Source organism: Phasianus colchicus, chromosome 8 (genome assembly GCF_987193195.1).
Source record: "Phasianus colchicus chromosome 8, bPhaCol1.hap1.1, whole genome shotgun sequence".
Classification (NCBI taxonomy): Eukaryota; Metazoa; Chordata; class Aves; order Galliformes; family Phasianidae; genus Phasianus; species Phasianus colchicus.
The window spans coordinates 13,304,246-13,329,589 of record NC_143443.1 but is presented as its reverse complement, the minus strand read 5'-3'; the positions used below and the strand labels follow the sequence as shown (position 1 = coordinate 13,329,589).

The 25,344-nt window shown below is 36.2% G+C and overlaps 1 long non-coding RNA gene across 9 annotated transcripts in view; it reads left to right on the top strand.

The window, feature by feature from the left end:
- LOC116235064 (uncharacterized) overlaps positions 1 to 25,344 on the top strand; it is a 367,124-nt gene that overhangs the window by 64,697 nt on the left and 277,083 nt on the right. For 4 of the 9 annotated variants that reach the window (XR_016468530.1, XR_004168275.2, XR_016468532.1 and 1 more), the window contains exons 1-3: positions 11,271 to 11,367; positions 17,377 to 17,500; positions 21,004 to 21,221. This is a non-coding gene — a long non-coding RNA (uncharacterized LOC116235064). Of the gene's footprint in view, positions 1 to 5,397; positions 5,441 to 11,270; positions 11,368 to 17,376; positions 17,501 to 21,003; positions 21,222 to 23,487; positions 24,034 to 24,354; positions 25,331 to 25,344 lie in introns of those variants that run through there. The other 5 variants (XR_016468535.1, XR_016468536.1, XR_016468531.1 and 2 more) reach the window with 4 other exon arrangements.

The window sequence follows — 25,344 nt, the reverse complement described above, 5'->3', positions numbered from 1 at the left end:
ATGATTTTTTTTGATGATCAGTTTTCAATTGCATCAATATATTACTTGCTAGAGTTCTATGAAAAATGGAAAAAATGTGCAGTTCTGTCTAGTCCACCTTCAGTCTATTCATCAATTAAAAATTGTAGATGATGCTTGAATGATTAAAAGTAAAATAATTTGTGCCAAAACCTATAATATTTCCTGTTGAAGACTTATTCTTTTTAGAGTCAAAGGAATATATTTGGATGCCATTAATACAGATTAAATTCAATTCTTTATCCAGAGCTAATCTATGTGCCTGTTAAGTAAAGACAGAGATTGTGGAAAATATCATCCCACTGGGATTTTAAGATCTGGCTAGGTAAGCATAAGGCCAGAGTTCTTCAGGTGAAAGTAAAAGCTGCTTTTTGGTTGCTGAGATGAACTTCATATTCTCTGAGGTCTTCAGCAGCTCTGTTTGAATTCTGGGAGTTCTGCTGTTGTTTTCTGTAGTGTGTAGATGAATTTTTTAAAGCTTGAATGTCTTTCTGAAAGAAATGCTGTTCAATTATAAATTTGTTGATGATAATGTAGAACCTGCTGGGTGAGATCTATAGCTAGTACTGGCAGATGGCAGAACAGCCAGCTAAAGCAGTACTTCTGGCCTCTGGATGGGAAACTTGCATTTGATGAAATTCACAACACCTCCTATAGATCACTGTGTAAATTGAAGCTTTAGCAAGGTGGAAAAAATGAGGAATCAAACATCTGAGATTTTGAGTATTTTATTCATTCCGGGGTAATTTTGTTTCCCTGGGAGTTTTGCTTTTTTTCTTGACTGAAGTATGAGGTTCAAAGGTTTGTTTGTTTGGTAGCATGATAGTAAGGGTCACAAAAATTATGTATTATGATATACTTCTAGTGTTTCATTTATCATATGCAAGGCTATAATACGGGAAAAAAACATATTTTACGATGTTTTAGGAAATGGAACAGGCTCTTCTTAATATGAAACAGTATATCAGATGATGTAATTACAGTTAGTGCTCTGTGTATGCACAAGATCCTGCTATTTCCTTCACACTTCTTGCAATCCTTGCTTCTCTTTTTGTCAGTTAGCCACAGAAAGTAACCCAAGCCTGAATGACTTAAAGGCACACTGGAGTAAAGCTGTAAAGGAAATATGGGCATTACAACTGTGCTGTGGAAAAGAATAAAGACACAGTATAACCTATCCAGTATTCTGTGGAGCCATTTAAGAAGATTAATTTCTTTCTTCCACATATGCTATTCTTCTCCCAATATAATTGGGATAGTGGATGACAGTCGTACATCAACAGTTAATAGTAATTAATTTCATGATCATGAAATAAGCATGCACAGTGTGAATGGCACAGTTTGTATTTAACAGTTTCCTTTGACTTTTATAAAGGTCATTTTTGGGGGACAAACAGTTCTGTGGGCCATTCAACAGGCTAATTAGAAATAGGTAATGTACAACTGCAGAGGGTTGTCAGAAATCTACAGGGATTTCTTGATAAAAAATTTTTAGAAGTTCTAAAGGACTTTTTTTTTTTTTTTTTGAAATATTGCCTCATAACATTTTTTCCTGGTTGAAAGTTATGAATTTGTGTATTTAAATACTGACATGTTGACAACACAGAAGTTGAGTAGAAGTGTACTCCTCAGTCTGATAGAAACCTCAACAAAACCCATGTTCTTCTCTTCCTCTTGTCTCTACCAATTACTTATCTTAGATATTTGTCAACAATCACTTCCACTATTTGGAGTGAACTGAAATAACATCACAGCTTTTGCTTGGAACACATCTAAGAAAAATGTAGAACCATTAACTCCAATATGATTTATCTATTAGTACCAATGGTTTGTGGAAGCAATTTCTATGATTTCACTTTGAAACTGATTTATTGCCAGAAAGGTGTAGTGTTTAAAAAAGTAAAATAAGGGAAAAATTATCAGAAATGTTTGCCAGTATGAAAAGAACAGATTATATTTGTAAAAACGCCAAAGTGGCAGGCATCTCTCTCCTCTGTACCTAGCTTAGAGGATCCAAGTCTACTCTTTTTGAAGTTAAAAACTCTTACCTTGCAGCCTTCGCTGAGGACTGCTGGTACCCTCACTACTGAAGCTGGTAGGCACAATTCAAAGACATTTTGAAATTTCTACCTGACTTGTTAAGAGGTTTGCTGTTGACTTCCTTGGAACAGACTTTCACATGTAGTCATACAGCAATGGCCAACACCAAAAACATAGGCTAGGTTTCTGTCTTAGTTATTTAAGCACAAAAATTTCAGTGATCCTTTCTGAAATGGTGATGTGTGCTGCTGAGATCGGGATCTGTGCTGCCTAAATTCCAGTGTGAAAATCTCCAAAAGAGTCAACAGTGAGAATATACACTGCTAATTAAAGCTTCGGTGAAAATCAGCATGTTTTTTCTATTCTTGTTGAAGAGGTTTTGCTAGGAAAATGAATTGGTGATCTGTTTAAATACTGAGCTTGGCACTTGAGCGTCATACTGTAGGCTGAGCACAGGTGTAGGACTGCAGCTCTCAAACAAATATGCAGCCTGCTGCTGGGTGCTGTGAGAGGGGAGGGCATGCTTGTCACCTTTGCTCTGTATGCCTCAAAACCATGGAAAAATGTCAAAATGGAAAGGGTTTAATTTTTCCCCACTTTAACCCCCTGCTTCTACAGCTTGTGGTAATATCCAGCTGCATTTCAGATAACCTTTTAACTTTGGTAAAGATTTTGCCTGAGAAAAATCTTGACTGTTCTCATGAAGTAATTCATTACGTAAAACAGATCTTGCCATCAAAACCCAAGATGTCTCAAATATTTTTCACGTTTTAAACATGAACTAAGACTACAGATTTCATGGATGTCAAGCCTTCTAGAATGATTGCATTGAAAACTTGAACAGTGGCTACAGAACGATGAACAAGATTATTTGAAGTACACAGAGTGGTTCTTCTTTATCCCAGTGCACTCATGAAAACAATCAGCTCAAACTGTAAGGATTTAGGGAACCAGTCACACTATTGTTTCTTCCCTTAGCTTGGTTCTTGTATACTAATGCCTTTCATTTTTGAGAAGGATGGCTGTGAAATAAAATACATAAATAATCTGTTATTTTTTGCTCCAACCTATCACCACTACTCTCCTTGAAATAAGAGTATGTTCCAAATTGCAACAGTCTTATCAATGATATATTTATGTACAGGGTACATTTGCAATTCTGTGATGTGAAGTGCATGATATTTAAAAAAAAAACAAAAACAAAAAACAAAAAAAAAAAACAAAACAGCAAATCTTTAATAAATATGAATATAGTATTCAAAATCTGCTATGATAAGGAACTTTGCACGTTTTTGTTTTTGTTCTGTAGATATTAGATGATGATGTGTGGATGTAGAAGTATCTTTTGCTTTGTAAGGTCTGTTTTTGTCTTCAGAGCTGCATCTCCGGGACTTTACAGCACTGTCTCCAAAGACAGTATTGTGGCTAAAAACTATTTGTATTGTTTTCATTCATATCTAAATTCTATGATTCTGCAAAGGTTGAGATGCTTCCAGGAGTGTTAAAAAAAAAAACCCATTATACTAACTGTTGAACACAGCAAGCTGTTGAACATATCAGCAGTGCTCTTAGTGCTAATTGTGGGTAATTTCATAAGCAATGACCTACACAGCCTGGGTATGTTGAGGGGTACCTCGTTGGCTGCCTCCCCCTTCTCCCTTACCTGTCTCAAATGTCTTTCTGTACCTTGGGAGGGGAGCATAGCAGCATGTTTTGCAGCAAGGGAACATTATCCTGAGAGGCCAGTCAGAGCTGGAAAACTGTTAGGTCTAGTTTTTGAGATTTGACCCTTCATGTCAGGGGTGAAGGAAATTGCTATTTTAATTGTATTAAGTACATATTAGAAAACTTAAGAAATAGTATTATAAAGGACTGTCAAAAACTAGAACAGAAAGGACTAAATAGGTTGTCATTCATTCTGTAACATGTTGCAGACTATTGGCACTATAGTAGATAATATGTTTAAACACTGAAGTCCAAGAGAAAGCTTATCAGATGGCAAACAGCATTCAAAATTATGAATGCACTGGCGATCAAAGTGGGAAAGATGAGGCAAAGACATCAAGTTACATCATCTTTTTGTGGAGAAAGAAGTAGCAACAGACAGTGATTTGAAGGAAAACGAGGCAGCTGTGATTCTTTTTTTACTATACTCAGACTGTGTCTTGTCCATCTCAGTTATTTGGTATGTGTTCTCTGAGCTCTGCTACTACGTATATGCCTTAAAGAAAAGTGATTAAGAGAAAATCTGTATTTTGTAAAACCATTGTAGCTAAATGTGATGAAGTGTTTGGGTAGAGCCTTGTGTAATCTACCATAAGGCTTTATTTGTTTCTGAGCAGTCAAAGTGAGACTCAATAGAATGGACTAGAAACTGAAGAAAAGTAGATATGATACAGGTAAAATGAAGCTCATATGTTTCTGAGCTATACTGGAAAAAACTTTGCTCCCTTCAAGTAAAATCCAGCTTGGAATTATGCTGTTTGTGTGGGATGCGGTGCTAAAGTAAACCACAACATCTGGAAACTGTGCAATGGAAAGAAGCTAATGACAAAGCATTTGCTGCATTCACAAAAAGAAAAAGAAAAAAAAAAGTCTCTGAATCTTTCCTGTAAAATGCTTCGTATAAGCCATAACCATTACTGTACATACCAGCCCTAATTATTTGCTAAAGGGTGGAGTAGTTAAATGTCTATCATTTAATGTTTGATCAGTTCCTTCTATGACGATCTCTATAGCTTCTTGACATCATTAAACCCTGGAATGCTTTATACTATGACTGCAAAGTCATTTCTGTTATTGGTGAAGGCTTTCTGCTTTTGCTGTGTAGCAGCAAACATGATTAGCTGCATATCTGCCAACAAACTTTCTTTCTTCTTGGATATCAGGCTTGTCTGTTAGAATTTTTATTAACGTCTCCTGAGATACTTGAAAAATGTAGAGTGAAACTATTCACGATGCTAACATTGGACTGCTAATCAAGAGATCTCATTTATCATGGAAGGGTGATATTTTAGGCTTTATATACAGATTTTTACCTTGCCATTAAGAAACACATTTTATAATATTGTGTGAGATAGGAAAGTTGTTTTAAAAAACAAAACGAAACAAAAAAACCCTAAGTGGGTATGGACAGCAGGTTTGCATTTGTTGAATTGGAGAGGAACACTAATGTTGCAGATACACAACTGTGAAACTGATCTTATTTATCTTGACAGATTTCCCTGACTGCTAGCTCTGGAATAATAACTTTTTTTGTGGAACCCAGGTTTTCTTTTTCTGTAGCTGATGATCGTGATGCCACAGTTAATTAGTTATTCCTTCCTTAATTCTTTTCACAGACACAAAATATCTCCGTATCTCACCTCCTGTAGTAGAAAAGGTACTGAACTTTCCTTTCCTTACAATTATGGTAAGGTGTCCCATATTTCTATGTGTGTTTGTGTTGTGAAAAGTTCTAAAGCGTTTTACCACCGTATCATGTCAGGAATTATTTCTATTGCTCTGCTTGTAAATATGCAATGTTTCCTACTATCAATTCAATAGAATTATCTAGCGTGTATGTATGTGTGTGTGTGTGTGTGTATATATATATATATATATATATATATATAAATAATAAAACTGGTAGTACAAGCACCTGCTTGATGCCTTCAAGTATGTGTGAAAAGTAGAAATTACTGGGAGGCTACTTGCGCTTGGTTGAAAGAGCTGAGAAATTTGGATGTGGAACCTTTCAGTGTTTTTTATCATTGAGTCTGGTGCAGACTTGCTGAACTTATTCTAAGCTTGTCTTCTTACAAAGGCTATAGCTGCAGTTTTTAGAATTGAACAAGCCATAGTAATGGTAATTGTTAATAGTAATTCCTTGTAAAGTTTGTAAAGAAATTTTAATCTTTGGAAAATTTGAAGTACTGCCTTGTAGTGTTATGATGTTGATTTTGTTGCTGATTGGACAGGGAAAAAATGATAAGAAACGTTGTCTAGAATATAGTTAAGTGTAAATCAAGAACCTCTTGATGAGATGCAGTATTAGGGGTATGTTAACTATCACAAAAACTCTCCATGCTTAAAAGCTAACAAAAGCAGGTATAAAATGATCAAAGAACACACAAGAATTGAAAGTACTGCTTGTGCCCAGCTGAGGCATTTGATAGGCTCTAATTTTGCAATAGTTCTAAAACTCAAAATTCAAGCATGTCTGTTTTCTCAGCTGTCCCAAGGGAGTGGAAATGGATAAAAACAGAACTGCCTTGAGATGGAAATTCATGAAGGAGAATTTAGTTCTGACATATCACTTAGTGTGAGAAGTGAATGTAGATTTCCTAATATGTATAATGGAAATGACTGCAGATTTTTGGTTAGTTATGTAACTAGAGATTTCCCCAACAAGCTGTGAGTATAGAGGTTAGAGTACATAATTAGACATGTGTATTAAAAAATGAATAAACAGTACTCAATGTATTTTGTACCATTGGGAATTCAGGGCTAGTTATATACAATTTCATTTATTTGTACATTGGTTTCAGAGATGATACATCAGGGATAATTTGGCCTTATGAATTTGTTAATAATTCTGAAACACATATGCAGTACCTGTGTTAACTGAACTGTGACAGAATCTGAAGTGAAAAGAAAATGAAACAACAAACTAGCAAAAAAAGCCCTGTATGAATACGTATGAAGCTTGGATAGTCTGCAGAGCAACAAACATCCACAAGAGCCAGAGCTTTGCGGCAAGAATATTCTTCATACCCTGTTCAGCCAATAGCAGAAAATAGTTCAATCTAAGGGCATATCCTGCGAAAGAAAGAAGGCAAGGAAATGTACACTTCAAAATTTGTGCTCTTATGGTCTCCATGTAGAAAAGAGAAATATAAAGTACAGGATCAAAGCTTCAGAGCTTTACTGACAACTGAAATATGAACATCAGGTCTTTTCAAATGCTCTTCAAATAGAAGTCAGTGTTAGAATCTTGTGCTTATTGCACATATCCTAAATTTTTTTTGTTGGAGGTAAACCTTTGAGGCTCAAGTCCATATCTTATTCACTGCATCAGGTAACTTCTAAACATATCCTTGCTGCCCCCTTTATAGTGTTAGTTTGACCTGACTCCCTCCTCTTTGCGGCTCAGCCAGAAATGTCTCTTAGCTACCTACTTATTTAATTGACCTTCTGTGGCTTATACATCTTTCTTGGCACCTTTGAAATATCAAAAGTACAATCTGCTCTCTCTCTACCATCCTGATGTCTCTCAGGAAATCCTGTGCTTACTTTGTTGCAGAGCTGTCCCTAAAAGCAAGAGCAGTAATTATTTTTGTATTCAAGAACTTCTCTGTAGCTCTCTCAGAAAGAAGATATGCTGTACTATATTTGGATATAAGGTGACATTAAAAAGCATGCTATTTTTATAAAATACTATTGTCTTTGGTAATACCAGTGAAATTCAAGATGATTAAACCTCCTACTGATTTCATTGTGAGGCAAAAGTGAGGAAAAACTATTCTATTTAAGGTTATGATTTAGTGTTTAAAAATACCAATCTTACATAAAGCTGATTGCTATCTTTAATCTTAAAAAAATTATCCTTTGATATAAAATCTACAAACTCTTATGGTGTTTGTCTACACCATAATTCTTGTCTAGCTATCTATACTATCTTACATACCTATTTATTTATCTTTATGAATTTAAAATTAATTGTCAAGTAATGTCAGGTATTCAACATATTCAGAAAAAAATAGTCCATAGTTTGCTTGTATATTTAGTTCCATGGAAAGGACAACAGATACAAAGAATGTACTAATACTGTTAGATAGAGAAAACTCTTAGCTACAAAGCACCCCTTTTCAATGTATTCACAACTATTAGCTATACATTTTCACCAGTGATGAACAAGAGCCTGCATGCTGCTCTCATAAAAACTTACATGGCCATCTGGAATATGGCTTGTTTGTCACATTGCTGCTACCACTGCAAAAATTCATCACTCACCACTTCACTGTGTTCGTATTCACTGTTTAACATCCACAAACATTCAGCAAGCACCAATGAATATCAACAGGTGCTGTCTTTTCTCATGGAGGAATTCAATGACACGTTTTGCACTTCCATGTAAAGTGCTATTTTGTCAGACTGCCCCTCTGTGCCATCTGTCATGTGGCAACAAAATATAACAAAACACTGTCAGGAAGGTTTGCCTTCTACTGCCGTACCACCAACACTGCCTTTGATGCCATGGATCAACATAATAAAATAGGCAGCATTACTTTTGGAGCAGCCCTCACGTGATGCTTCCCATTGGTTTCATAGAATCATAACGTTTGAATTGAAAGAGATACTTGATGGTCATCTAGTCAAACTTCCCTGCAATGATCAAGGACACCTCCAGCTAGATCAGGTTGCTCAGAGCACTGTCCATCCTGACCTTCAGTGTCTGCAGGGGCAGGATAGCCACCACCACTGTGTGCAACTTAGTCTTGTTACATCACCACCCTTATCATAAAAAGGACTTTTTTCTTATCTATCCATCCATTAGTTTGAAACCATTTCCCCTTGTGCTATCACAACAGACCCTGTTAAACATTCTGTCTCTTTCTTTCCTATAGCACCCTTTTAGACACTGATAGGTCACTGTCAGGTCTCTCAGAAGACTTCTTTTCTCTAGGCTGTACAGCCCCAGCTACCTGTGTCTGAAGTCTTCACAGAGAGATGCATTTTTAATGATAGTACAGTTCTCGTAAGCAGTAGTCCAGCATGAACCATTTGCAGATATGTACCAGAAACAGTTTTGACAATTATTATGTAAAGTTGTAGAATTCTTGTCCTTAGTTTTGCCTTAAAGGCCCATGAGTTGCCTGCATATCTTTTACTATTGTGGACCAGACCCAATGACATTGGGCCACTAGCTGCTGCTACAAGGCTGATTTTGACTGAGAAGCAGTGAATTTGCAGGTCATTTTCGTGCAGTGGATCTGCAGGTTACAACTAGATGTGGAAAAAAGTCCTTGCCCTGCATCCAACCTTAACAAATAGGAAAATCCTTTATAATCAGTACAATTCTCCATGTTGGCTGTGGGAGACTGTGTTGCATTCATGTTCTTCTGCCATCAGAATTGCCACTGTTTGGATTTGTCTGTGCAAATACACTTCTCTTTGTTCCTGTATCTTGCTCCTGTATCCCATGTACTCTCTATATATACTTTCGTAATATTTGTATTTTTGTTCTAGAAGAGTTTCTTTTTGTCCTAAATAGACATTTAAGTATTCAGTTTAATGGATACTACCTTAAAACAGTGCAAAATGGGAATCCTTTAGTCAAGGACATGAATTAGTGGGTGTAGGTTTAAGTTTAAGGAACACAAGAAGGAAAATTCTGAAGGATAGAAAACTTTCATTTTGTGGCTTACATTAGATTGGTGTCATCTTTTTGTTTGTTTGTTTAATCCTAGAAAGTAGGTGCAACAAATATGTATTTTTTGGAAGACTTACTGTATTTTCCTTCAGTGGTCAGTGACTGTAGATGTCACCTGACAGACTGTTTATTCAGATGGTGCTTGCAGCATGTGCTTGAGTACTAATTCACAAATGAGGCAAAGTGCAACCAGCTACAGTACAGCCAAATCCTGTTCAAGTTTTCATGCTCATTACTATGTGAACTCAAGCAAGTCTACAACCTAGTATAGAACATTAACAGCATGAAACCTTGAGCAGTATGTCTGCATTTTGGCAAATGAGATTTACTATCTCATCCCATCTAATAGAGTATTTAGAGTTCTGTGCCTGAGACCTCTTTAGATGAGCATCTATAACCTCCATGTAATTTTTTTTTTTTAATCTTCAGTCTGAATGATTGCATCTTTTGAATATGTTTCTCCATGCTTTAGTATGTTTGTTGTCAGGAAAAAATGAAAGCTGGGTAGCCTGTACTATCACAACTGCAATTCCTAAGAAAAGACAAACATACATTAAAATGTACTGTGGGGAAAAAAACTGTCAGTCCCAGCACTTTTATTTATATATGTAGTCCTATACACATGCACCTATATGTATATAAATAAAATGGGCTGATGTGTACACCACCACAAAACAGATCTGCCACCATCCCTGACAGTCTGCTGGAAATTGAGTTGATTGAATATGACTCAGACCCTCAGACTCATTGTCCAATTCATCAGTGAATGCTCTGCAGGCTCATTGATTATATGTAAGACCAGCGGGAATGCTTGGCTTGCTTCATGGGGCTGTCAGTACTGTGCTATTAGAAACATCCTCTGATATATGCATGTAAATAAGTTCAGATTGCTTAAATTTGACTTCTTAGATACACTTTTTTTTTTGATGTACAAAAAAGGAGACAGAAATACATACGGAGACCATTTTGTGAAGAAGTTGAGAGCGTGGACAGTAAATAATTTTTTAAGTTAATTAATGTAACCTCTGACAGGTAGGTGCTCCATACTGTGTATTTTTGTGCTTGTTTAAGGAGAAAAAGGGAGCGTTTCTGTATATGGGTTTTTATTTAGACCAAACTTCCAAATTAGGGAAAGATTGTGAATGAAAGCGGCTTTCCATGAGCAAGTATGTCACATGTACACCACTTAAAATATTTAACTTCTAAAAATTATGCATATGGAAAAAATACAGTTAGACCTCAGGAAACTGAAATTTTACCAGTTTGTGAGTGTAGTTGTGCCTGTTCAAAGGAAAACAAAATCACTTTTAAATAGGAACAGTAGGTGTCGTTGCACCTTTCGTTTCAGTTTCCTGGTCGTCCCTACAGAAGTTATTTGAAGGCTCGAATGTGCCACCGTGTCCCTTACTTAGGGAAGGACAGCAGAAGCCCTTTGCTGGTTGCTGCTCGTCTCACAGGCTGTACTAATTATTTCGTTGTGGCATATGGCCCGCTGGCAAGATATATAGAAAAAAATCTAACCACAGTTTTACAGTGGGATCTTTCTGCATCTGCATGAGCGCCCCCAGGAAAATGGCACAAGTTAAGTCGAGCTTTGTATGAAAAAGCACCCTTTCTCTTTTTTTTATTTTATTTTTTAATGAGAACAATAACTACTTTTTTTTTTTTTTGATCTACAGTCAGGCTAAATTTTTTTTTTTTTTCCAGTCTTCTGTCCCCTGTGAAGAATTTTGTGAAATCTTTGTGAGCTATGGCAACAAAGAATGTGATGAAACATTAGCTTTCTTGTCTTGCCTTCCCTAGGATGCAACTTACATGAGGAAAAATGTTCCTGTGATTTTGGGTATCAACAAAAACCCTCCCCGTGAACCTCTGAGTTTGGTGAAAAGAGAAAAGTAAGGAATATCAGCTTTTTCACACACACACAAATATAAAATGTCATAATATTTGTTTGTTGAACACTGAGTCATTTCAGAAGGCTCTTGCGTTATGATAGACAACTTTTAATAATTGTGCTTAGGGGACGTATGGATGAGTTTTCTGTAACCACAGTATTTGATCTACTTTTCCTGCTCAGGAGCCAGAAGTCCCAGTGAGGAGAAGGAGGCTGGTGATGCTGCAAGGGCAGGCTGAATACACAAAGTGTGCTATTGCTGTTTGCACTGATCTCATTAGTTTATTTACACATCCTGATTTTACTTTCTCCCTGACCAACTCCCTGTACCTTATGTTTCCTGTGTGCTGGTTTCAGTGCTGCTCACGCAGAGAACAAACAATTCAATCAGTCTGCAGAGTTTGCAGAACAGGCTTTGCAAGCCTAACTCTCATGCTGCCAGCAGACAGGTTCTGAAAAAGTGAACTGCCTTCCCACTTGTGTTTGTTTTTAAATGGCAAGTCATTACTCCTGGGATAGCAACCCATTCTCTCATCTCTACTGCTGAAGCAGTGTTTGTTTTTTCATGACTTTTGAAAGGAATGTTTGGGTTGAATTATAAGGGCTCTCTCTGTGTTGTCTTGTGAACTCTCTGGCTCAAACACCACATTTAGGTGCATGGTCGTCTTGCTGACCACAAGTTTGTAAATGAAAGTCCACTTTGTGAGTTTAACTGGTCTGAAAGCATGAAAGTTCCCACAAAAACAGCCTCTTCTCTATTTAATACTTTACTTAAGTCAGTGGGAAAAATAAGGGGGAGTCAAAAATCTACTGGCTTAAATATTCAGAGGACTTAACAAAAACTGCTTTTGTAAGAAATCTGTTCTCCACTTATGATAACTGGTGTGTTCTGGAGTCTTCTAAACTTTTCACCCTCTGTCACTACTCCGGATTTTTTTTAGGTGATCATTGCAGAAAGATCGAGTAACTCGATGGAATCATGTGATGGTAAATTTTGCAGGCTGAATTTTTGTTGTGTATCCAAAAATCTGCTGTTGTGTGTAATTGTGTACTATGGTGTATTACTGTTACAAGAAAAAGGTTTTCAGTTGAAGTTGCCACCTGCTGTTAATCACGTTTGGTTATCAGCCTTTGTCATTTTTTTCTGGTTTGTTTTCAAATTGTTTTCTATGTTTTGTTTAAATTTGACTTAAGTACCTAGGATTAGAACTGTGTGAAAAATGACAACATAAAGGAATTGAAATACAGTTAAGCAGACACTTCTTCTCTATGTTCATTTCCTAGAATTCTAAAATGCCAAGAATACCAATTTTTCTATGGAAAAATTTAGCAAACTTAAAAGAAACTTCTGAACATTCATACACTTAGCTGAGGTGAACCCAAATACTAGGTACTTCGAGATTCTCTTGTTGAATGAATAGCACTAAAGCCAAACCCCCATAGAGATGAGAAGTAGAGTTATCAAGTGTGTTGAACGATTTGAACTGGACAATGGGGACGTTTGTGAAGCACCCTGGAGCAGAGGATTCAGGAAACAAACTGTTGTCGTGGCTTCTGAGTCTTTCTTAATGTTCATATCACAATATTTGAAGGATTAAGTGTTTCAAGGAATGTCTTGAAACTGTGAGTTTGTCATGAGGTGGTGGAAGGAGGTTCAGAACAATCTGTGTTGGCTGCTTTCCAGCAGAGGATATGCATAATAGCTAATGATTTCACGTAGTGGAGAATGGAGAAGCAAAAAATCGGAGTTCACTGAAAAACAGGGAGACTTTGATGTTGTGAAAATATTACATATATGAGTGTGCATGTGTGAGCATGTATGCAGTTTATAACATATATTTCTGGCTTTTCAGTTTCCAGGGAGGTGGTAAGGGGCAATAATATGTTTATAGAATCAGGGGCTATGGCAGCAGTACAGAATGGGCAGAAGTGGAAGAAATGTGTTTAGCCTTTGTTTCCTTCAAGCTTTTCTTAGAGTATTGTAGATTACAAAAAAAAAAAAAAAAAAAAGCCCAGTCAAAATACTGACATTAAACAAAGCCAGATGTAGTTAAGTAGCAAAATATCCAGAAGAAATGACTTAATGTACAAGCTATGTGTGGATTAATGCAACTCCCTGTACCTCCCCCTACTGAATACCTCTCTCCTTTCCTCAGAGAAACCCCAAATCAAAACAAAACAGAGATGGGGGGGGGGAAAAAATACAACAACCTCAAACCATAAAACTTAAGAATCTAAAACTTGCAGCCAAGCCAATCACCGTAAGGCAATTTGTTAATGGTTTTGGCAGAAATGATCCTGTTCAGCTTGTCTTCCTGCCATGCTAGCAAGCTAGCATTTATCCATATGTGAAATGTTTTATTTCCCTGAACAATATTTGAATGTTTTCTTCTTTTCTCTGAAATCTGAAGGATGATCATAATTCTACTGTTGTAACTGAGAAGAAATCAGTTTAAAAGCAGTGCCCTTTTATAGTTGATTTTGTGAAATCTATTACTATCTAAGGCCTTAAGAGTGTAACTTAGAAGCAATTTGGATTCTCTCCAAATGCTTATATTTCATGTATCAGATCATATGTTTTTACTGGTTATACAAAACTTGGTGAGAAATATTTAATTAGAATAGTAAATAAATATGAAAATGTCACAGATAATGGCAGTGATAAGGGAAATCTCACCACATTACCCTTCTGGATCTTTCTGCTGTAGGAAATAATAGAAATTGTATAATTCACAGTAATTTTTACAGCTAGAGGTACTTATACACAGGTGTGTCACAATTTGGTCAGTGGAGAGTGTGACCTCCATTGTAATTCATTAGGCCTGCAAAAAACTTCATGTAACTGTAATATCCGGAGCCTGACATGATGGCTTCCAGATGTTCACAAGAGAAAACTTTTCAGATGATGATAGAAAAATAACAATGGAATACAAAAATTGGGTTTTGTTTTGGATTTATTTCATTTTATTGAGATCTAAAACCCTTAATTTATTTCAGTTAATTTAATTACATGTCAAGAAGGACAGTTTGTTGTAAAGTGCTCATATGTCCCAAGAGTAAGTATACCAGGCTGTTGTTCAGGGAGAGGGGGGTTGAAATTCAAACCTGCTTTTTTTTTTCAAATTCCATTGGCCACAGTTTTTTGCTGGCAGACTTAAATATTTCTTTCATAAATAGGTATTATGCTAAGTTTGCTATTCTTACTCTTGAACGTAAATTGATTTTCTTTAGGTTAATAAGAAGGGGGAATGATTACTAATCGGACTCTTTGTCTGTGGATATTTGTTCTGCAGGTATTTTTTTCACTCTTCCTTTGGAGCCTTTTGCTTGTTTTTAGCATCTGTGTACTCATAAGATAGGCATAGATTCACCACTAGAAGATAGTATATCTCTACTAGCAGACATAAAATGACTTGGTATAGCAACTCAGAAGTCATGTTTTATTCAAATTGTTACAAGTTCACGTACAAAGAAGAAAGTAATATGAACTACTCTAATGGTGAATCAGAGGGAAGGAAAGGATTACATTGAAATAGCAAGATTCATGCTATTTCATTAGCTTCTGCTCGCTTATTTTTTCTACGTCACCCAGCCAGACTGCATTTTTCTCCAGTTTTCTTGCTTTTCATGTACTTTCATTTGAGAAAAAGATCATGTCTTTATTAAGGGGAACTGTTGGTGTAAGTCTCCTGCTGGCAAAAATAAATAAATAAGCAAGTCTCAGCTGTGCTCATTCTGAATACTCTTGAGGACTCTGGTGTTAGCAACTGGGTTGTTGCCGGTGTAACTTTCCTTTGTAAATTCATTTGAAGCTTCTAATTAAGAAATGTTTGACATGGCTGTTGGTGTACTGAGGCTAGGAAAGGGGACTGCAAATATCAGAACACATTGTTAAAACAAAATAACTATGAAAGTAGTAGTGACTGACTTGAATGTGATTCCTGCTGTGTCTCATTTCCTAAAACCAGGAGATATTCTGTCTGCTGTAACATCTGTTTTTTCTATCTTCTTTGCTCAGTGCAGAGATCCTATAGCTTCTTTAGATTTGTCAGGTATTGCAAGATATTGTTTAAATTTTCACTTCAGTTATTGCTTAGAATCAACAAAGTACTGTTTTGATGTTCACTTGAATGAGGAAATCCAAACCTCTGCTTTACTTTATCATGTCTCTTTCAAGCCTAATGTGATGAAGGAGGTCAACTTCAAAGGGTTTCATTGATTTTATGACTTTCTAGTTAGCATTGGTAAAAAGAACAGTAAAGATGGTTAGAAGCTGGAGAGGGGGTTTACCCCTTCTCCCTCCCCCATGTTATGACAATGAAGAGTCTAAAGCTATTTTTAATTCAAGTGCTAGAATGTTACGTACTTTCATTGCTATAATTTCTATGTTCAAAATGCTGCTATTGAGCTGCAATGCAAGTTTCAGATGTGCAGATAGAGCAAAGGAAGTTTATTTTGTAGATCCTTCTGACAGATTCATTAACATCTCAGAAAAAGTAATTTTGGAGCAAGGTTCTTCCATACTGCTCTCTGGAGCTGTACTTTTCCTGCTCTCCAGCGTCACTGATTTCTGTTCACAGGTCTTTTCCCTGTTTGTGTGTTGTTTTGTAGCACGTTGCCTCCCGCCTCCTGTCCAGTTTTTGAGTTTTCATGCTCACTGACCAGAGTTAAAAGGGATAGTAGCAAAGAGCAGTGAGTGTGATTAGAGCATTAGAGAATATTAGAGTTCTGTAAAGAGTGCAGAGTAGATAGTAAAAAGTTCCTAAGTGGAGATAGTTACAAAGGAAAGTATTTTAAAAGGATTTATTTTATGCATTGTCTCTTCTGGTTTAGGGAATTTGAAAAAAAAAAAAAAATCGAACTACCTATGTAGACAAAATGTCTCGTGTTCTTGTGTACAAAAGTTGTAAGAACAGCTACTTGGGCAACTTTCAGGTTCAGAGAAGTCATAATAACACTGAACTTTAAAACAAGTCCAGTATGTTAAAATTGGATTGGATTCTTTCTGAAAGTAATCTTTAGTTGTTTAACAAGCTTAGCTCATTAAAATATCTCAGTTGTTTTAGTTCTTCACTCTAGGCAATACATTTGTGTAGAAAGACAGTAAAACAATCAAATGAGGAAAAACTAAATGGAAAGAAAAATTATGAAGCATATGAGTGCAGGGAAACATGAGTAGAGAAAGTGGAAAAAACAGCAACGATGAAAAATACATGGATGGTGGGTGGAGAAAGTGAAGTTAAAGGAAAAATCTCAAGAGATGGATATCTTATCCTAAGCAACAAATAATAGGACAAGAAAAAAGGACCTCAAATTATACCAGGGGAGATTTTAGTTTGGATATGAGGAACAATTTCTTCACTAAAAGGATTGTGAAGCATTGAAACATACTGCCTAGGGAAGTATCTGATTCACCATCCCTGGAGATACTTGTAAGATGTGAAGATGTGCTTTGGCATTGCTAGGATAATAGTTGGACACAATGACCTTAGAGGTCTTTTCCAACCTAAGTTATTACACAAGGACTGATCCAAAAGTAATGTCTCTTCTTTTATTACGTTGGCCCACAACTTCAGAGGTGGATGTTGGTGGTATGGTAGTAGAGGTTGACTCTTCCCACCAATCTTCTTGTGTTTTGTTGCCATCTGACAGATAGCAGCAGAAAGGCAATCTGATAGAATGGCATCTGGTATAGAAGTGTGTATGAAGCAAAGGTGTGGAATTGAATTTCTCTGTGATGGAGCAATGGCAGACACAAACATTCATCTACACTTGCTGAATGTTTATGGAGACCACAGTGGATGTGAGAACAGTGAGGCAGTGAGTGGTACCTTTCAGCAGTGGAAACAGTGACAGTGGATATGATGGTGCAGATTTCTATGGGTGTGATGTGCAGGCTCTTGTTCAAAGTGAATAAAAATTCATAGCTAAGGGTGGTAACTATGTTGAAAATTAGTGTTCTGTAGCTGGGAATTTATTCTATCTAACTGTGCTTTTATATCTGTTGCAGTTTCCATGGAAATAAATAAGAGGCATTATTTTTGGAGCTACTTACATATGTAATGTGTGATGAGAGAGTATGCTAGAGGTAACCATCCATCATTCCTTCTAGAGATGAAGTTCTGTCTGAAGAGGTATGAAACAACTTCATATTTTGAACTGATAACTTATTGTGCATCTTTATTTTCATGAGATAATTTTCCTTGATAGCTTACACAGTAAAGGAGAAATAATGTCTTTTTGAACCAAGTGGTCATTTACTAGAAGATTCCTTTTTCTTGTGGCATTTTTGTATAGTTTATCTGAATTCTTACTGTATTTAATCCAACCCTTTCTCAGATTCCCCTGGGCTTCTTGTTTTTCTGAATGATCTTAAGTTTTTTTTTTTTTTTTCATCACTTATGCATTTTCATGTAACTGTGGGATATGAGCCTGCAAAATGGGAAAGTCAATCCTATTAAAAGCAATGATAAGTCCCCTAAAATAGAATGGAAATTAATTCTCTCTTTTTTTAAGATTTACAACTGGCCTTCACATGAAATGTGTTCATCTGTGTCACTAAAGAACGTGAGTGAACAAACCAGTGTTGCTAAGCTGTTCCCCCTTTGCCTGCTTACCTTTACACAGCAGGGTGATAAGAAAAGTTGCAAACTGGAGGGAAAAAAATTCCATCCTATGTTTCTGTGATCTTCTACTTGTTGTATTTTGTAAAGTGTGTTAGATAATGTTCTATAAAAATATACTTAAAGAGAGATTATTTTTATATTTTGCTTTTTATTTAACAATTTACATAAAGCTGCCTGAAGAATAGCAAAGCCCATCTGTTTTTTTTTTTTTCTGATACTAGCAATGGAGAATTTACACAGATTTTTCTCTGAATGGTTTTTAACATTCTGAACAATGATTTGAACACCTTTCTGTGTAAGCTAAGAATTCTGTGTCTTTCCAACTTTTTTAGCTCCTTACGCTTACCTGAAACATCCTGATTCAGACATTCATGGTATTGAAAACTCTGTCATGTACCTTAATGCCATCTTCTGTGTCTGAATGTTTATATGTGATATTTTCTTGATTCTTTGGTTTATTTTATGTTTTCTAATCCCTTCTCCCAGAGTTCTGGGAAGATAACCTTTAACATTCAAGCCAAGAAAATAGAAAAACAAAAAACCCTGAGAGTGTGTCAATGTGGTGTTTTGAAAGGCAAATACATGTTTACCCTGCAAGGTAACTGAATTAGAGCAGCACCAAGACTGAGCTAATGCAGTCTGCCTCCCAGCAATTGTACAGTTTCCAGATCCAAGTTGTTTTATGGCCAGCTATCTTAATGCGGAAGCTGTGAATGTGTGGTTTTACTCATTTGTCTGGAAATAACCTTAGTTTGAGATCTGTTTTGTGATGCTATTTCATATATGAAAGTAGACAACTGGGGCCAAAGAAAAGATGATATTTCAAGCACTTCTCTCACTTTCTGCCAAAACAGCTGTCCAGGTATACACAGGACACATGGATTAGTTGAGGGAAATCAGTAAATTACTGCTTTCCAAAAATCTAAGTGATATTTAATTTGCAGTTAGCTCTCCATGCATAAAGCCAATTAGCTCCATGGCCTCAATTCAAAAGTCTGCTAGGAGTCTAGCTCTGTTTTACATGGTTACTCTTCTCTGATATTTTTTAGATAAGGTTACTGATAAGAACAACTCTCAGATAAATAACATTTCTCTGAAATCAACCTAAATCTACTTGCCAGCCAAGCTAAAAAGAAACACATTATTCTGTGACATTTTGATGTGTAGAGCCAGTTGTCCAGGCAGCTGTTGAATAGGGTAAGATCTCACAGCCTCTCTGGACAACCTTTTCATCACATTCAGTGGAAAAACATTTTTCTGATATTTGGACAGACACCTACTGGGTGTCTGTTTGTCCCTATTTCCTTTTGTCTGTGCACAGGTATTTCTATAGGTTGAGAAGAGCCTACCTGAGTCTTCTCTAGGCTGAAGAGTCCCAGATTTCACAGCTACCCCTTATAGGAGAGCTGCTGCATCCCTTTTAACCAGCTTTGTAGCCCTCTGCTGGGGCCACACTCCAGTATGTTCTTGTCTCTATTCTATAGGAGAAGGTCAGAACCGGACAAAACACTCCAGTATTGACCTTACCAATGCTGAGCAGAGGGGAAGGCTCACGTCTCTCACCCTGCTCACAATACTTTGCCTGATGCAACCAACAGTACAGTTAGCCTTTTCCTGTGGCAAAAACAGGTTGTTGCCTGATGTTCAACCTGTCTACCAAGACACCAGGTCCTTTTCTGCCTTGCTGTTTCCAGCTGGGTGGCTTGCAGCATGTTCTGGCAAGTGGGATTGTTCTTCCCCAGGTTTAGGACTTTGCACTTCTCCTTCCTGAATTTCATGATGATCCTGTCAGCCCATTTCTCTAGCTTGTTGAGGTCCCCCTGATTAGCAGCGTGCACCTCTGGTGTGTAAGTGGCTCTTCACCATTTTGTGTCATTTTTAAACTTGTTGACAGTAAACTTCTGCACAGATACATTCCAATAATTCTCTTCCAGTGTAACTGAGCAGTGCTGTCTCACTCTGTTTTCCTCAGTCCTTGCACTATTTTTTCTTATCATATTGGATAAATTTCTGGAAATGCCCATCTTTAATAACTTTTTGCCAAAAATACATAGATGCAAATAATATATATAACAGGCAACTTGCTTGACATCATGTTCTTGAAGGCAGAAGAATCTGGGAGGTCCATGCCAATCTACACAGTAACTGCTTGACTTCTTAGAAGCCAGGTTAAATGCAAATGACTCAGAAAACAAAGGTATAAATGTATAACAGTGTAAAAAGTTTAAAGGCATAAAATCTTGTTCTTATTATTTAGACCCAGCATATAACTGCAGACTGTCAGGAACCAGTGATAATAGCTGGCATGCTTTTTCCTGAAAAAAAGAAATACCTAAAAAATTGTATACAATCTCTTAATTTTCTGAGTAAAATTAATAGTTTTAGAAATTGATTGCTGACAAATATTGTGTTTTTAACATGTATGCTTTTTGAGAAATTTATTGAGATTTCGATAAAAACTTGATAATGGCTAAAATGGTTGTGTAATTTTAACTGATTTAAAATAGTACTCAAACTATTTTTCTTTGAACTAATTGGTTTCATTTTTCTTTGAACTAAATGGTATACTCTTTAATTAGTAAAATAATACTGTTACTTAAACCCAGGTCTGTATCATGTCTATAAAAAGATATTTTGGCCAAGTAGAATCTTTAATTTAAATAAAATATTAAATATTTATTTATTGCCATTCTGGCAGCACTTTTTCATTTTTCTAGTCAGAAGAAGCGATGTAACTACTTGCACCAACGTAACTTGAGTGCTGCGTTTGGTGAAAATGCATGCTTTCTCCAGATATGAAAAGTCTATAGTGTCTAGCACATAACTGATGCTGGAGTTCTCTAGGCTAAAGTTATGCTACTAATTTGAAATATTTTTATGCTAGTTACTCTGCTTGTAATGTTTATTTTAAAATTTGAATGATTCTTATGCATAGAAGTTCACAGAAGCTTTTTTAGAAATGCAGAGCATGACTTTCAGATGTAACATCTGCAATCATTACACCTCTGTAGGACTACAGGGATAAAACTGAAGGTGAACAGTGCTGTGGAAGTGTCACGGTGACCACTGACAGCATCAAATTTAGGCCCACTGATTTCTGATCGCTTTGACAAATATGGAGTGAAGAAATACAACAATTTTTGTCTCTTAAAATACTTCAGATGATGGAATGCTGGGTTGTCAGAAACGTCAATTGTGAAAATCATTCTTACAAGAAGTCAGTCAGAAGGTATGATTTTTTTCTTCTATATCATCTTGTACATATAATTTTACTTTCTTAAAGATATCATCCATCTGTATGATAGAATGTTAATATTGTTACTAATTGCCAGTCCAAGCAGGACCTTTTTTATAAAAGATGAAGAAAAAGGAAAGACAAGGCATTCTTTAAAATTCATATTGTATTATGGGACAGAATCTCATGTGTGTTCTTCAGGATGCAAGCATAAAAGAGGTAGCATTTCTGGAAATGCTATACCCTTTGTTTCTTTTTTTCCTTTTTTTTTTTTTTTTTTTTTGACTATTATTCTTTCAAAAACATTTTCTGTTGGAGATGACATTTATCCCCTGCATGACTTCAGTTCCTGGTAGTTTACTGTGTTGGTCTCACAGCTACAGCTGAATAAGCTTTTAAAATGTTACCTTATCCTTGGCTTCTGATTATATTTTTTAGAAGTTCCATTAAGTTCTAATTTAGAAGAGGAAAAACATACAGGGAGGAGAAATAAGCAGAAGTCTCTATAAAAACACTGTTGGAGGTTCCAGAAATCAACTGAGAAAGATCCTAATTTTTACTGCTAGCATGAAGTATATATTTTTGCAGTAAATGTAAATAGTTGTGCATTGTGCATAGGATTCTGCGGGTTGTAAAAAAAAAAAGGTGGAATTCTATCATGCATCACAGGCAGTTGGGCAAGTAAAGTCTTTTGTGGCTGTGAAACTGTGCAAATATGCTTGGTGTCTCTAAACTGCTGAGGAAGGGGAAGTGTAACCTGTGAGAGACCATCAGTTACTTCTTGTGGACAACATCTGGCTCACTCATCCTTTACTTCAAGGCCAGTAGGTACTAATTATATTTAATAGGACCAATAATGCTGTTTTCTCTCCCTGGAGCATTGATAAATGAAGTTCACTTAAAACCTAGTCATAAAGAGGTTCTCTATTGCTGCTTGCATGCTATCAAATATTAAGCAGAACACCAGTGATTGAATTTAGGTAGACTGAATTAAAAACTACTGTTTTTACAGTACTGGAGAGCTGTTTTTAACCTCAGTAATCGTGAAGATTGAATTTGCCACATTGCCCCCAAAGCAGTTGGAACAGGAGTCAGTGACCAAAATACTGGTGCAACTTGGGAAGTGAGAGAACTTTTTAAACTAGATTAGCACACTGCGTACCTCCGCAACCTCACTGCTTATGAAAGTAGTTCCTGTTCATCTGCTTGTTCCTATTAATGCCAGAAAACTTTCTGGGCATAATTACCCAGTGTTTCCAGGACTGGACCTTTTGGTTGAGTATTTGTCTCTTTTTTTAAATGTCAAGTGCTACCTATTCTTATAAATTCTCATCAGGAAATATTCTACTAGGTAGGTTCTAATATAGCTTTTCCTCTTTAGTTTGATGTTGTTGTTGCCAAGAAGGCTGAATATGGAATCTTAGTGAGAATGAAAAGAGATATTCCTACTTTCCAACAGTCAAATTACAATTTTTCCATCTGAGTCTCTGGTGAGAGGCTATCTATTTTAATTTGCATCTCTTGATCACAGGGAAAATAATCAATGGCAGAGTTTGTTCTTGATTTTGGAAATGTGTGATAGATCCAGCTAAGACAAGAATCTACCATTCCTCATCTTATTCTTAATACTATTCTGTGCCTGAAAATAAAAGTTCTGGTACTGTTGATGCATACTGCCTCACAGAAACAGGCTTTGCCTTCCATCTTCATAGACTTTTACTGATGTATAAAACAGACATAAGTTTTTGTTCTAGATCTTGTCAAAAGAACAACCGTATTTCTCTCTTTTTAATATAATATAAATTTATATTAAAAAACAGCAATGAATATAAAAGCATAAAGGAATGAGACCTGAACATTTATCAGAAAAGACAGAACGTGGAAATGGGAACTTAGAGATGGAATGTTTTTCTGTCTTTGCCACTGATCTTTTGTGCAATCCTGGGCAAACTGCTTAGCTCTCAACACAGAGCACACTTAAATTTATAGTACTAGAAGTAGTTTCCCAAATCTAGTAAATAATCCATTTATGCCACTATTTACCTCATTGTGAACTGAAAATAATATGATTTCTTTAATTCCTCAGATAGGTATGAGGGTGTCTACATACGATCCTTAAAATGAATAGTAAATCTTTTGGAAATTTGTGAAATCAGTAAAAACAAAATTGTAAATCAATTTGTGCTGTGAAATTGGTGCCCCTATCCACCTTAAGTTTTATGCCAGTTTTTTTTTCTTTTTTTTTTTTGCCTGCTTTCAGGGGCTCACTGCTGCAATGAATGGCGCTTTCTAGGGAATGCAGCTGTTCAATCCTGGAATTAATATGTAAATGATCTTCTGTTATTGAAGTAAGGGAAGAAGATGGAATGTAGCTGTATTTTCTCTAATCAACATACTCTCCTTTTCATTGGGAACTACAACAAAGCTGACTGTCAGCCACACAAATAATCGAATATTTATTTTTGCAGAAATAAAAACATCCAGAAGGATGCTTTTTTTTGAAAGCTTTTACTGACCAACCCAAACATTATTTTGGTTCAGTGAAAATACATGTATTTAGAACTATTCACACACAAATCTCTCATGCTTTTTCAATAAAAAAATAGAACAAATGAAGTACGTTGGCAGAATGACAATTTCAGCTGCAAAAATGTAGTAGTACAGAACTGCAAATGTAATTACCACTGGTTTTTGAGGAAATGCAAACTCATATATTAGAATCATCTCTACTGTAATTGTCAAGTTCTGTCCTCAGTTTCACAAACAAGAGTTTCCCACAATCAGCTGAATTCTGATTTGTGATTGTTTCTCCGCAGGAAAGTTGAATAAAAATTCTACCTAGAGTAGAAAACATTTCAGGACTGCAAATAGCAGAGGTCACCAAATGAGCTATAGAGACTGCATCAATAATTCCCAACAGTGCATTAGTGGAGCAGAGAATATGATACAAGTTGTTATTCTGAAGATTGCTTTTGATATAGCATAATATATGACTAGACTGAAAATACATATTCTGAAACTAGTGTATGAAATGCCTTGTGAGCCTCTTTACTGATGTTTCATTTAGTTTCTTCCTTCTTAGCCTAGTGTTCACATCTTTACATTCAGTGGAAATTTCTTTGGACAGGTTGAGGCAACAGTAAAATAAACCTTCAGCAAAAAAAAATGAAAACAAGAAAACAAGAAAAAAGAACAACAACAAAAGAAAACAGGACAGATTTAAAGCTAAAAGCAAGATACTGAAGTCAAAAACAGGAACTTGAAGTCAATACAGAAAGCTATTGGAAAACAATGTAAAGATTGAGGCTGAAATTGCCGGCTGGGATCACCTAAGCCAACTTAATCAATACCTTGGCTGCTGAGTTGGGAATAAACAGAACTGCTTGTATATGAACAAAAATGTGATAACAGAACTTCAACTTCTAAGATGTGTAAGTTATGTAAACTTCCAATTGAGACAATGTGTTAACAGTGCAAATTATCCAAGCCCCAAATAGCTAATCAGATTACTGAGCCTGATCTACAAACAGCATTTTGACCTTTCAGAACAATTAAAGGACAAAGCTAGTTCTGCAGCAGTTAGGACACCCTTGAGCTGTAATGATAAAAAAATATCTGACATATCAGTCAGCATGCTGTGCGTGGTATGTGTCAAATTATGCAAGACTCAGCAGACAAATCTTCTTGGAGTTAAAATTCCTGTCATTGATTATGTCCTTTTAGAAGTCTTCTACTAAGAATTTTAGGTGATGACGTATAAAATTCTGTTTTTTTCCTTGTAGAATAGTTGTATATGCAACAATATGCGTGTGTCTCTACCTTACATGCAAGTTGGTGACAGTAGGGGTGGTGATAATGCTTCACATGTTAAATCTTTCATGACAAAGCTGTTTAATGTTTAAGACCATTTAGAGGGCAGAAAAATCCTTCAGAAAAGGTATATGCTCACCATGGTATCTTTCCCAGGGTCATGTCTTACTCCCCTGCCTTTCCCAGTCAGTCAGCTGCGTTAGCACATAGCAGCAGCAGTCAGCACCCACAGAACTTTCTCTCCTGTTAGCTCCCAGGAAGCTGTCCCTGCCCTTTGAACCCAGAACACGTGATCTGTTAATTTTAT